Raw genomic sequence first — 13,661 nt, 5'->3', positions numbered from 1 at the left:
CTTATACTGATGCCAAGTTTGCTATGGTAGTGTCTGAAGCACTACCAGAGTCGTATGATACCCTTAAGACAATAACATTGGTGGATCTTGATGACGCATCCACAATTGCCTGTGACAAGCTCATTGCTCAGATCCTCTGAGAAGAGAAACAGAAGTCCAAACCTAGGTCATCTACTGCTCTGATTGCCAAATCTGGAAAGGTTGCTAGCAAAGAGTCAGATAAGTCAGATGGGAAGAAATCTAAAAAGACTAAAGATACCCACATTGTACAAACACTAACTGTAAATGGAGGTTGGGACACACCTTCGAACAGTGTTGGGCGGAAGGTGGTGGATCTGAAGGCCAATGTCCAGCGAAATCGAATGACAAACAAGCTGTGAAGGATAAGGATAAGGATGCCAAGATTGACCTTTTTCTGGTAGAAGAACAGGTGGTGGTTGCAGGGAGCAATTGTGCATGGATGACTGAATGGGTTATAGACTCTGGGGCATCATCACATATCTGCGCTAATCGCAATTGGTTCTCTTCATACTCACCTTTACATCCTCCTCATCCTGTCTATCTCGGTGACAAACGTGCACTTTTTGCCACTGGTCGGGGTCAGATCAAAGTCATCCTCCACAATGGGACCGAAGATCGTTGTGTTGTAGGAGTGCATAACAGGTGTGCTCAATTTCATGGAACCTTATGAACAGTAAATACATCAAAATTGGGCTCCTGCCCTTGTACATTATTAGGAAAAAAGAATTATAGGGGGGAGTAATAAGAAAGAAGAAAGAGGGTTTTCGTACGAACCGAAAGAGCCTTTCTGCGAAGGAATTGGTTGATCTTTGGTGGAGAAATTCAACCTGAGATGTCTTCATGTGCAAAGTCTGTGCACTTGACTGCGACCATGGGAACAAGGTCAAAGGTTGACGGAAGAAGACGATCTTGGGGTCATTAAATCCAGAAAAATGCCCAAAGACTCAGTGTTGAATTTCACCCTAATAGGCCCAGTGGTTGTGGAGATATTCTGATTATCGGGCATGATGGGAGTCATGGGACGATATGAACTATACAGATGCTCACGTGTGAGCTAGTCTCAGTGAAATTCCAAGAGAATACAGGCTAGTTAAATGATATAAATGCCAAAGAAGTCATTGGAGGAGTCTTGGAATTATGGCATATTATTTGGTCCAAGTTTCCCTGTGCATGGATAATCAAGATTTGTATTCCACATCTGTGTCAGAGACCGGATTCGAGACGAGGGAGTGTCTCCGTAGCGGAGGGCTTTGGCCTCAGCGACTTCTGCCAAGAGCGCTGTGCCTAGTGACACGTCCGTGCCCTAACTTACTGACTGGCAATCAGAACCTAAGGGGGATAACTCTAGTTGATTTTATTACTGGAGTGTAACCTATGTACAAGTGGGATATATATATGGTTACAGCGAAGACGGGTCCGCAATTGGCGGAGCCGAACGGAGCGGAGCTAACGGGGTTAAACATTAGCCGACTGAATATTACTGACGAGTCGGGTCACGGGGTTAGCGGAAAGGCAGGCGATAACCCAGAAACGGAAAGGAGGGATAGGCCCGAAGGTGGGCTCTGCAGGGCAGGCGAGTGTATTGCCCAGCGGAGGTGGGAGTGCGCTAGCGGATGTCGGAGCTGTCCGGAAGTCTTCGGGGCTCCGTACTTAGGGAGGCGTAGGTAATAAATTGAAATGAGGGGGTGGTGACCATCGAGGGGTACCGAGAGGATTGCGGAATATGGGAGCTCCGAGGTTAGTGAAGAAGGAACGGAGTTAGACTGGAGGGAACGGAGGGACCGGAAGTTGATGGCCGGGGATGGATATGACAATCTGAGAATTCCTGTTCTCAGTCAAATCTCCACCAAATTTCACAAAATCGGTATTGTTAGAAAGCTATGGATGAGGAGAGTTGAATAGAATAAAGGGACGGAGTTTTGATGCGATATTGGGAGTGGTATAAGGAAGTTGGTGTTTAACATTTCACTCTTCTTTTGTTGTATGGGAATTTATTCAAAGCCAATGGTAACCAAGCCTTATTGCCGTTATTGGTGAAGGCTTGGCTTAGCTGAACCATATATTTCGGAGTCTTTTCCACTATTGTATATTTGCAGTATGAGTATATGTCAGGGACCGGTCCAGGGTTGAGAGCGTCCGGGTATATTGCCCAGCGCTGAGGGCCCGGTGGGGTATGAAGTGGGCACATACGGCAACGGGTCCGGCGCAGGCAAATGTCCCTGAAGTGGGAATGGTGTTTATTATCATTAGAAGAAAAACTAAGCTACTTACCTGAAGTGGGAATGGTGAGAAGAAGACTGCTTCTCTGGTTCCCACCCCAGGTATGTTTATATACATGGTGCTTGGGTCACTGTCAGGGACTCGTCCGGGGTCGAGGGGGTCCGGGTATAGCGTCCGGGACCGAGAGCCTGGCGGGGGGCGGATCGGGCGTGCGTACTGACAGGCCCGATGTGGGACAGTGGTCCCTGGCCACTTAGACTGAAGTGGAAAGTTGTTATTATTATTAAAGGAGAAATATTGTACTACTTACCTGAAGTGGAAAGTTGAGAAGAAGGCTACTTCTTCGGTTCCCACTTCAGGTTCGTTTATATACATGCGGCTTGGATCACATGACGGATGCCACGTCACCCTCGCACACAGCTGTAACCACCCAGGTGTCTCTGTGGGAGATCCCGAGGGTATCCGGTGCAGGCGTGCGTGCTGGGCACAGCGGGAAGTCGCCCGAGGTGCCCGGGCCGGGTACATGGTGGGCGCGCTGCAGATGGGTCAGTTGTATATTGATACAGAGAAAGTCGTCCATGTAGAATAAAGAGAGAATAAAGGAGAAGTAAGATAAGGAGAAACTGAGGAGGGGAGGATGAGGGGGAAGAAGGGAAAGGGGGAGGGGGTAAGGAAGGGTGGACTGGCGGGGTACCGGGTCAGGTTGGGCCGGGTGGAGCCGGGTCAGGCAGGTGTGCCCTGACAGTCACATGAGAGTTGCCACGTCGTCCCCATGCACAGCCCCAGCCACCCAGGTATCCCCATGGGGGATCCCGAAGGGATCCGCTGCAGGCATGCGTGCTGGGTGCACCTGGGGGTCGTCTGGAGCATCCGGGGCTGGGTGCATTGTGCATGGGTTGTGGGTCGGTAGTACATCGATCAAGGAAAGTCATCTGTGTAAATAGAAATAGAAAGAATAGAGAATGATACAGAGAAGAAATAGGAAGAGGGGAAAGTGGAGGGAGGAGGAAATAGGAAGGGGGAGAAGGGGGTAGCGGGTGGAGGGGAGCCAGGTGGAGCCGGGTGAGGCAGGTGTGCCCTGACAGTATATGTACATAGCGATTGATACGAAAACAGAGATTTCTCCCCTCCCACTACTTTTGAAGTCCGTGTACTTGGGCATTGTGAGTGGCCACACAATTGATAAAGACCTGTTCTACTGCAACACCCTTTCAGCCCCCTTTCTCTTTCTTCCCTAGCTCTTGGGGAGTGAGCTGGAGTGCTACCCTCCATTTTCTGGTCCAGTAGCATATTCCTGCTTGCAGCGTCATCATCACTAACTGTCAGAACAGGGCAAGAGGGAACGAGTGTGTGTGGACCTTTCCCCAGAAGGGAGGCCGGAGGTAGAGAATGAGTGGAGGGACTGTGGCCTCAGCAACTTGGAGAGGAGCGCTGTGCCAATGTTCGGTAATGCTAGTGTTGGGTCCTTAACTTTGGAATGAGGAGGTGCAAACTCTGGGGGATGTCATATCCATACATACCCGATCCTGATCTGACTCCCAGACCCCCATCTTCACCACCTCCAGAGTCCTACCCTATCTCCATCCACTCCGATACTCACCTCGGACCGAACATCACTCCTCTCGCCACCCTCCTCCTCTTACTCCTCACGACATCTCCACCCTTCCATCACTCTCCTACCCTACTTCCATCTGCTCCAATACTCACCTTTGGACCTGACACCATTCCTCTCCTCCACTCCTCTCTCCTCTCTCCTCCCTCTGACCCTCTTCTGCCAAACCTCTGGCAAGTTACGACCTTCTGCCACTGTCCCATACCCTGTACTCAGACACTGCTTGTACCTTCGCTCCAAGATTCCATCATAGTTCCGACCTCGGACTTTGACTCCACCTCGGCTTAAGTCCATTGCATTGGTGACCTCATACTATGTAAACACCATTGCCAACATTCCTCGGACTTTCAACCCTGCCTCCGTAACCTCCATAAGCTCCGCAACCTCCAAGCTCCATGGATCATACTTGGCACTTTCACCATTTGTAATGTATCTTTTGCGCTTTCCCCTCATCCTTATTTGGACTGCTGCTTCTTCCCATTCTAGCCAGTTAGTCATCATCCCCACTTCACCTCATCTTCCTGCCCCTCTGGGCTTCGCCCTCCCTATCTCCTTTCGGATGTACCACAGGTTCTGACCTATGACCTTCAGTACCACTCCGCTTTCATCTTCCCTTTGTCCTGTTCAGATGCCTTTGTTCCGATTCAGACCCTCTTTGTTTCCTTGTGCTTTCACCCTCTCCATTATATACCGGCACTTGTACATACTCATTTTAGGCCCTTAGTCTAAAATCAACCTCAAATGCCCCCTAGAGACTTCCTGCTCAATGCCTCTGACATTAAGGACCAAATGGACAAACAGCAATGGCACAGCGCTCCGCATGAGTCGCTGAGGCCAAGGTCCCTCGCTAAGTCTCTGGTTCCCCTCCAGAATCGTCTGCCCTCACCCAGTTCTAACAGGGGATCTAGTTGTTGAGTTTGCACTGAAGTGCCATCAACTATGGTACATGACTTATATACATAATACAAGACAAATGAGAAGAAAGGGAAAACCCAAGATGGACTTACCCACTTGCTGGGTTGGCAAGCTCGTGAGAGAATCGCCTTATCAAGCACTGTGGAGTGGGTAAGTGCAGGAGAGAATTAGCAACAGCTATTGGATAATGGGAGAACCTTTGCAGGGTTGGCAGAGGTCCTAGGAGGTCCATAGTAATGTTGGGTAGATAGAAATATTAATAAACTTCTATGATGAGGATAAGGGGTACTGGAGAAGGTACCGGAGATCGGAGGTGGAGGTGGACTGGAGGTATACTGGAGGTGGTGGAGGTGAGGGAGAGGACGAACCAGAGGTGAACTGGAATGGTGGCAGAGTAGGTCAGAGGTTGAGCAGAGTTGGTATGGATATGACACTCAGTTGGGGTACAAGTTCATTTCTCTGTCCACAGTTGCCAGATCCTCAATCCAAATGACAAAGTACTCGGCATTGCTAAGACTTCTGGTGGCCTTTATAGGCTACCTTGTATCGTAACCAGTTTAGATTGCACATACATGTTGAGGATGGAAATGTCGAAGCTGCGCTGGTTGCTCAAACAACCACAGCCATGGCATCTCTTGATGTTTGGCATGCTGTCAGGGCATACCCTGCCTGACCCCACACTGCATCCTGCACCACCTTGCCCTACTCCACTCCCCTGCTACCACTCCCCATTCCTCCTCCTTCCCTTTTCTTCTTTCTCTCTATTTCTGTTCCACAGCCGACTTCCCTTTTCTCTATGTATCACTACACATCTAATGCCACTCCCCCAATCGCTGCACCCACTGTGCACATCCCTGCCCACACAGTGGCACACCTCTGGGATCTCCCACGGAGACACCCAGAGAAGTGTGGCTGTGTGTGGAGCTGATGTGGCTCCCCCCACATGACCTTGACCACCTGTATATAATAGCACCTGGGGTGGGAACAGAAGAAGCAGCCTTCTTCTCAATTTCCCACTTCAGACTAAGTGGTCGGGGATGCTCACCCCATGATGGGATCACTGCTACACACAGCTGACACCTGTCCCATTGAGTCCCTTGCACTGGGACTTTGCCGCTTTTGGAGCTGTCCCTGACACACACCTGACTTGGACACATCTTGATGCAGTCGATTCTGAAGATGGTCTGGAGTGGGATGGCCAGGGGAATGGAAGTAATAGGGGATGGGATGGGAAGTTCTACCTACTGTGAAGAGTGTGAAGTGTCAGGCCATACATGTTCCCTCATTCCAAAGTCAACACTTACCCATTCTGACGAAGTTCTTGGACACATTTTTTCAGATGTATGTGAGGTACAGACTGTGACATGCAAAGGGTATCGATACTTCATCACATTTGTTGATGACCACTCACGATATCTCACTGTCTACCCTATCAAGAAGAAGAGCAATGCCCTCGAGAAGTTCAAAGAATTCCTAGCCCAAGCTGAACATCAGTCAGGGAAAAAGCTGAAAATCTTATGTACCGATGGTGGTGGTGAGTACTTCTCTAATGACTTCACCCAATATCTCAAAGACATCAGCATCGTCCATGAGAAAACCAATCCCCACACCCCCCAAGAGAATGGCATAGCTGAGCATTGTAACCAGGCTCAAGGAGCACTTGAGTCTGACAAGAACGTGGGGGACTAGCACTGGCGTAGGGTCGGAGATGGGGGGTGGCAAGATGCCATGGTCCGGGTGCTACTGACAATCAGCAGAAATCTCTAAAAATTAACACCCACTCCTGGTCACTCTTGACAATCGTCAGGAGTCCTAGGCTGCTCTCTGGATGTGCTCTGGCATAGTTAAGCTTCTAGACAAAAAGATACTGCAATTTTGGGAGGCCCCTTCTGAGGGGGGAAGTCCTCTGTATCATACAGGAATAATACTGGACTATAAGTGAAAATCCATGCGCCCAGGAATGAATAGTCCATGAGGCCACAGAATAGAAAGGAAAGTGATGGAAATAAACCCACATCAAAAGCAATATAGGTAATATAAAATGAATGAAATGAATATAACCAAATCCAAACCGCTACTCCTCATCCTTCTCCCGCCGCTCCAACAAATCCTCCTAAATCGTAGCTTTCCGCTGATACTAAATTCGTCCAAATCGGTCCAGTGGAAGCTGAGATATCGATTTCTGAACTTTATGCCAGGCACCAGGAAGGTCACATGCTAGTGCACAGATGTGAGAAATGCAGCAATATCGGGCTCTGAGGTCGGAATTGGGCTAGGAAAAATATGGAAAAATGAGGGGTATGTAGGGAATGCATCCTATAGTGGGTAGAGGACTGGGGTGTATGGTGTGTGTTCTACATGCTGAAATGTGTAGAAACCATGTTTTTGTGGTGCAAAGATTTATCCTGGTAACAGCATGTTAACCGGTGTAGGAGAGATAATGGTCACCCTATGAAAACTCATTATGGAAATATGCCAGATAAATCACAAAAACCCCCATACAACAAGTAGATATGAGAAAATAGAAGAACCTGAATTTTAACAAATTTTAACAAATTATTAAGACTACATATGATAAATTGGAAGAAAGAAAATTAATAAAAATACTTCAAGCTTAGCATCAACAAGACGGAATGCTTGGGAGAATTTATAGCAAATATTAAACAAGGAACTAGGTCAATCGAGCAAGATTTGACTATAAAATCAACCAGAAAACCTCCACAGAAACTACTTTCCCACATGTCAGAAACTGTATTTGAGGTATTCGTGGGAAGCGGAGCAGAGTGCAGTGGTGTGAGTGGACACTTAGCTAATATGCTACTCCGTTGCAAGGCATTGTGGGGGTTGGGACTTCGGCTTCAACGACTTAGCTGGATGTCATATCCATCCATGGCCATCTTCCTTCACTACCTCCGGTCCCTCTGGACTACCTCTGCTCCTTCTTCACTCACCTTGGAGCTCCCGTATTCTGCAATCACCTCCGCTTTCCTCGATGGTCACCACCCCCTCTTTTCAATATATTACCTATGCCTCCCTAAGTATGGAGCCCCAAAGGCTTCCGGACAGCTCCAATGTCCGCTAGCGCACTCCCACCTCCACTGGGCAATTCACTCGCTTGCCCTGCAAGCCCACCTTTGGGCCTATCCCTCCTTTCTGTTTCTGGGTTATTGCCTGCCATTCCGCTAACCCCGTAACCCAACTTGTCAGTAATATTCAATCGGCTAATGTTTAACTCTGTTAGCTCCACTCCACTCAGCCCCACCATTTTATGGGCCCACCCTCGCTGTAACTATATATACTCAACTTGTACATAGGTTACACCTCAGTAATAAAATCGACTAGAGTTGATCCCCCTTAGTTCTCGTTGCCAATAAGTAAATTAGGGCATGGACGTGTAACTGGGCACAGCACTCCTGGCTTGAGTCACTGAGGCTGAAGCCCTCCATCATGGAGACAATCCTTCATCTCGATCTGGTCTCTGACACTGGAGCATTGTGCCATGCATTCTAGGCTGTCCTGTATTTCAAGTTAGTGGGAGGGACCTTGCGGCGATGTTGAATCAGGCAGGAATGAAGCTTAAAGGCGAAACTAAGATGAGAGTCCTTTGGGGGGATTTCTAGTCGATATTCAAACTGAGGTACATCGACAGTAAACTACAAGTATAAGTATGAAAGGAGAACAGAGAAGGGGCCAGTCGGTCCGGTGTGGGACGGGAGCGGAATGGTAAGTGCAACAAAACTAAAAGAGCGATGAGGACCAGGGAAATGGAACAGAAGAAATGAATGGAACAGAGGACAGCAAAGTTGGGAGGCAGAATGAATAGGGCCGACAATCTAGGTGCCAATATAGTGGCAGATCAAAATGTCAATATACAAATACATAAATCAAATGTCAATAAAGGAATAAACCAAATGTCAATGTAGGAGTGGATCAGCAGCGACAATATCGACTGCTAGTAAGTTACACGAATGAATAAGAATAAAACGGTGTTGGCTGAATGGCTGAGGAACTCAAGTGGTGGCAGGAGAAAGAAGGAGGCACTGCTACGGGGCCATAGATGGGAACCACTATCGGTGCTGCTAAGTGATGGACAACGGTGCAATTAACAGGCACAAATAACAGGCGCAAGAATGGTGATGGGGTGCAGATGATAGAAGTGGTAAAAGGGTGGGGACTTTCCAGGGCTGTGACACCACACCTGCACACATAGCTGAGGTTGGAAGTACCACAGAACAAGGATTTCTTAGGAACCAATGCAAAATTCAAAGTTGGGTTTATAATAGGGAATGTAGATGTTTTTAAACGGACCCAATGAAAGTAATTTCAGAGAAAACTACCCATAAATGACGGAGATATGATGGAGATTCACGGAAAACGAGGACAACAAACAAAAGGCAAGGTTGAAGAACAACCAGTAATGACTGAGACGAGCTTGATGGCCCATTAGAAAGGAAGGGATATATTCTTAATTCACCCAAATTTTCATAATAAAAGGTTCATGCATCAATGAGATATTCATTAATGGGATGAGCAACATTAAAGTCATGACTCAGGGAAAATTTGATGCTCACGCAAGATCCATATTTAAAACACATAACTAAATTTACATGGAAAATATGATAAATTAGAAACTATCGTTATGCAAAGTTTCAGCCCAAACGGTCCAGCCGTTGTGAAGTTGCACCAGCAATGGGAATATAGAAATCTGCACTATGCTTAAAGACACATGAGGGTGGCGATGTGAAGGGAACCGGCCATCGGAACTGAGATCTGCACTTTGGCAGATCGCAAAGACCAATTTCTGTCCAAATAAGGAAGACCCTGGTCAAAACAAAACACAGAAAGTTCAAAAACACCTTAGATCATGAGGGAAAAATCTGAAATAAATCATGGAAGCCTGTATTAAGGATACAAACACCTGTGCATACAATAAATTCTGAACAATTAAACAGAAACGGTGCCCGCATACAAATGAGTATGGGAACAACACAAGTGATTACCAAATGTGTGCATGAACTTTTGCTAACTTGACAAATACCGAGAGTTAGAGTACAACCATAGTACCATTGGAAAGGTTGGAATAAATGAAGATTTATGATGCTAAGAACGTGAAAAACCATTCAGAAATGAATGAGATACAAGGACATGAAGTTAGTAACCTGAATACACATGGAAAGACAACTTCTAGAGGTCCCGAGCCCCAAATAAAATACATAAAAATATAATATCTTCGAGGACGACCTATTATAACAACGAACAATACATACAAAGGACTGTGATGCAATAATACAAACAGGAATCAGGGGAGATGGACAAAAACCACGAAAATCCACAAAACTATGACAGACCATGGCGGGAATTTTAGGGAACAATATACTAATAAGGCAGAGAGCTCTAACACATTCATTTGGTCAATTCTTAACTACTTTCATATCCATCCCTGGCCATCGACTTCCGATCCTTCCGATCCCTCTGGTCTACCTCCGCTCCTTCTTCACTAACCTCGGAGCTCCCATATTCCACAATCCCCTTGGTACCCCTCGATGGTCACCACCCCCTCCTTTCAATTTATTACCTACACCTCCCTAAGTACAGAGCCCCGAAGGTTTCCGGACAGCTCCGATGTCCGCTAGCGCATTCCCGCCTCCGCTGGGCAATACACTCGCTTGCCCTGCAGAGCCCACCTTCGGGCCTATCCCTCCTTTCCGCTTCTGGGTTATCGCCTGCCTTTCCGTTAACCCTGTAACCCGACTCGTCGGTAATATTCAATCGGCTAATGTTTAACCCCATTAGCTCCGCTCCGCTTGGCTCCGCCATTTGCGGACCTGCCCTCGCTGTAACTATATATACTCAACCTGTACATAGGTTACACTTGAGTAATAAATCGACTAGAGTTTACCCCCTTCAGTTCTGGTTGCCAGTTAGTAAGTTAGGGCATGGACATGTTACCTGGCACAGCGCTCCTGGCACAACTTGCTGAGGCCAAAGCCCTCCGCCACGGAGACACTCCCTTGTCTCAACCTGGTCTCTGACAACTACTAGCAACTTTTTCTTTTGGTTCTAAACCTGAACAATTCACTCATTTATCATTTCAAGTCTCATTTCAACTAAATGTCACTGGATAAAAATAGAATAAATCAGCTGAAGGTCTCAGCACAGCCATACATGCAGTAATGCGAAGTTTAAATTCAGAATGACCGAGTCATAGCAAACTTAATGGTAAATAAGAGGAATTTGAAATAGAAAACTGTGACAAATGCAGCACAGTCAAGTTCTAATTAAATCATTAAAATAGCTTAGGCAAGGGAGGACAATAAGGATTCTAGGCACAGTCTGACTGCAGCAGAGCTGCAGTTCAGCGCAGCTGAGTGCAGTAGAACTATAGCACAAAAAATTCACTTTTATTCAGTTTGAGGAAAATACACTGTAAATAAATCCTGTAAATACAAGGTAGAGCATGAAAAAAGAAGGCAACCCAAGGAGTATTAAAGGGAGACCCTTTCTGCGACTTTTTGCCCCCCCCCCCCCCCCCCCTCAGAGAAGTAAGAAAATAGAGTATTATTTTTCTCAAGCATTTCTGGTTATCACTCCAGTGTGAAAAAGTGATATATGGTTAAGATTTCCACTGTCGTAAAAGGCAGCAATTAGGAAGAGGAATATTAAGTAAATATTTCAACAGGAGAGCTGGTTAACACTCCAGATTTCAAAGTGTAAACACAAAACAGTTATTTTGCTACTGTTAAAACAAGCAATAAAAATAAGATAAAATAAGACGAGGTCAAGGGACACTACAGACACGATCTAAACCCATTAACTGAGTAGAATCTTTGAAAATTCACCAAGTAAAAGATTTAATTCAAGTTAAAATCCAAATTTAACAATCCTATACAGAATTACACCCAGATAAATTGAGAAATTACAATAGAGGAACAGCTCCGCAGGGTCTTGTTTATCTGTAAGTCATTTCTCAGAAATTTTAGACTAACCCATAAAATAGAATTAGCCAAAACACTCGGATTGGTACTATAATTACAACATTTTTACTAGTTGTTAGATCAGGTGGATTTGGACGACTCCGGAATGGAATCGGAGACTTAGCATGGAAGGACCTCAGCCTCAGTGACTCAGGTGGAGTGCTGTGCCATTTCTGGTTGTCCTAGGTGTCCCCAATTTCGGATCTAGCAGAAAGGAAGTCTCTTAGGGGGAAATCAAGTTGATTTTGGACTGAAGTTACAAGTTACTATGTACATTGTATATAAGGAGGGGTCCAGAATCAAAAGGAGCAAGGGTACTCTGAAAGCAGACAAAGGGAGCTGGGGGGGGGAACAACACCAAGGGTCAAGGGTTTGACTCAATGGTGTTTCCCAAAAGAGGAGTGAAGGACCAAGGCCCAAGTGCTAGGGACAGCCCTGAAAGCGGCGAAGCCCCGGCATGAGGGACCTGATGGGACAGATGTTGGCTGTGCGTAGCAGTGATCCCATCATGGGGGAGCATCCCCGACCACTTAGTCTGAAGTGGGAAGTTGAGAAGAAGGCTGCTTCTTCTGTTCCCACCCCAGGTGCTATTAGGGTCACATGGGGGGAGCCATGTCGTCTCTGCACACAGCTGGACCTCTCTGGGTGTCTCTGTGGGAGATCCTGAAGGTGTGCCACTCTGTAGGCAGGAGTGCACGTGGTGGGTGCAGCGATCAGGGGAGTGGCATTAGGTGTGTAATGATACATAGAGAAAAGGGAAGTCGACCGTGGAATAGAAATAGAGACAAAGAAGAAAAAGGGAGAGGAGGAACGAGGAGTGGTAGTGGGGGAGTGGAGTAGGGCAGGGCGGCGCCGGGTGTGGCACTGGGTGCAGTGCCGGGTCAGGTGGGGTGTGCCCTGACATCTCCCCCCCCTTAAGCTGCTTTGCCTTGAAGTGGCTGGGCAGTTCTCCTTTTCTCTCCCTGGGGCATGGGGGTGTGTTCGATGGAACTCCTCAACTAGGTCAGAGGTGTGGGTCAGGTGGTCATGTGTTAGCCATTGATTTTCTGAGTGCGGCCAGCCTGTATACTTTACCAGGTACTGGAGTTTTCAGCATAGCCACTTAGAGTCCAGGATTTTCTCGACTTCATACTCTTCTTCTCCATCTATGAGGTCTGGGCCCAGGCAGGGGTCAGTGGGTTGTTCCGTAATTTCATCAGGGTGGTGCGGTCTGATGTTCGTCATGGATACTACTGGGTGGATTCCTCTTTGTTGGGCAGTGAGCCGGAGTTTGATGGCGGCAGGGGAGATGACTTTAACAATCGTGAAGGGGCTGGTCCATTTATGGTCCAGCTTCTTGGTTGGGCGGTCAGTAGTGTAATTCTGGGTGCTGAGCCAGACCCGGTTGCCTTCTTGGTACGTGGGGGTTGCCTTGCAGTTTTGGTCGTAGTAGTGGGCCATTTCGTCTGCCATGTGCTCTAGTGCCACCGTCACCTCCTCCTGCATCTTCATCATCCTTGATGAGAAGGCATCGGCAGCTTCTACCTCGGATGTGTGTGTGGGCTCCATCCCCATCCTGGGGTGTTGGCCAGTATCGAGCTCAAAGGGGGTTTGGCGGGTGGAAGAGTGGACATGGTTATTATAGGCAAACTCCACTAGTGGGAGCCAGTCTGTCCAGTTGTCTTGGCAATGGTTGACAAATACCCAGAGGTAGGCCTCTACCTCTTGGTTCACTCTCTCCGTCTGCCCATCTGTCTGGGGGTGAGTTTGACGCTGTTGTGGGGACAACTCTGTGCACCGCAAAAAGTCGGATTCTGCGGAATTTGGTCACCAACACACACTACATATCTGCTGACGCTCCCGATACTCATTCTATCACTATCCAACACTCCATACACTCACTCCATATTTTTCCTTATTTTCCCCATCATTCCCGACAG

Source organism: Cantharellus anzutake (assembly GCF_015039405.1).
Source record: "Cantharellus anzutake strain C23 chromosome Unknown EI90scaffold_24, whole genome shotgun sequence".
NCBI lineage: Eukaryota > Fungi > Basidiomycota > Agaricomycetes > Cantharellales > Hydnaceae > Cantharellus > Cantharellus anzutake.
Note: the sequence above shows the minus strand (reverse complement) of the source record.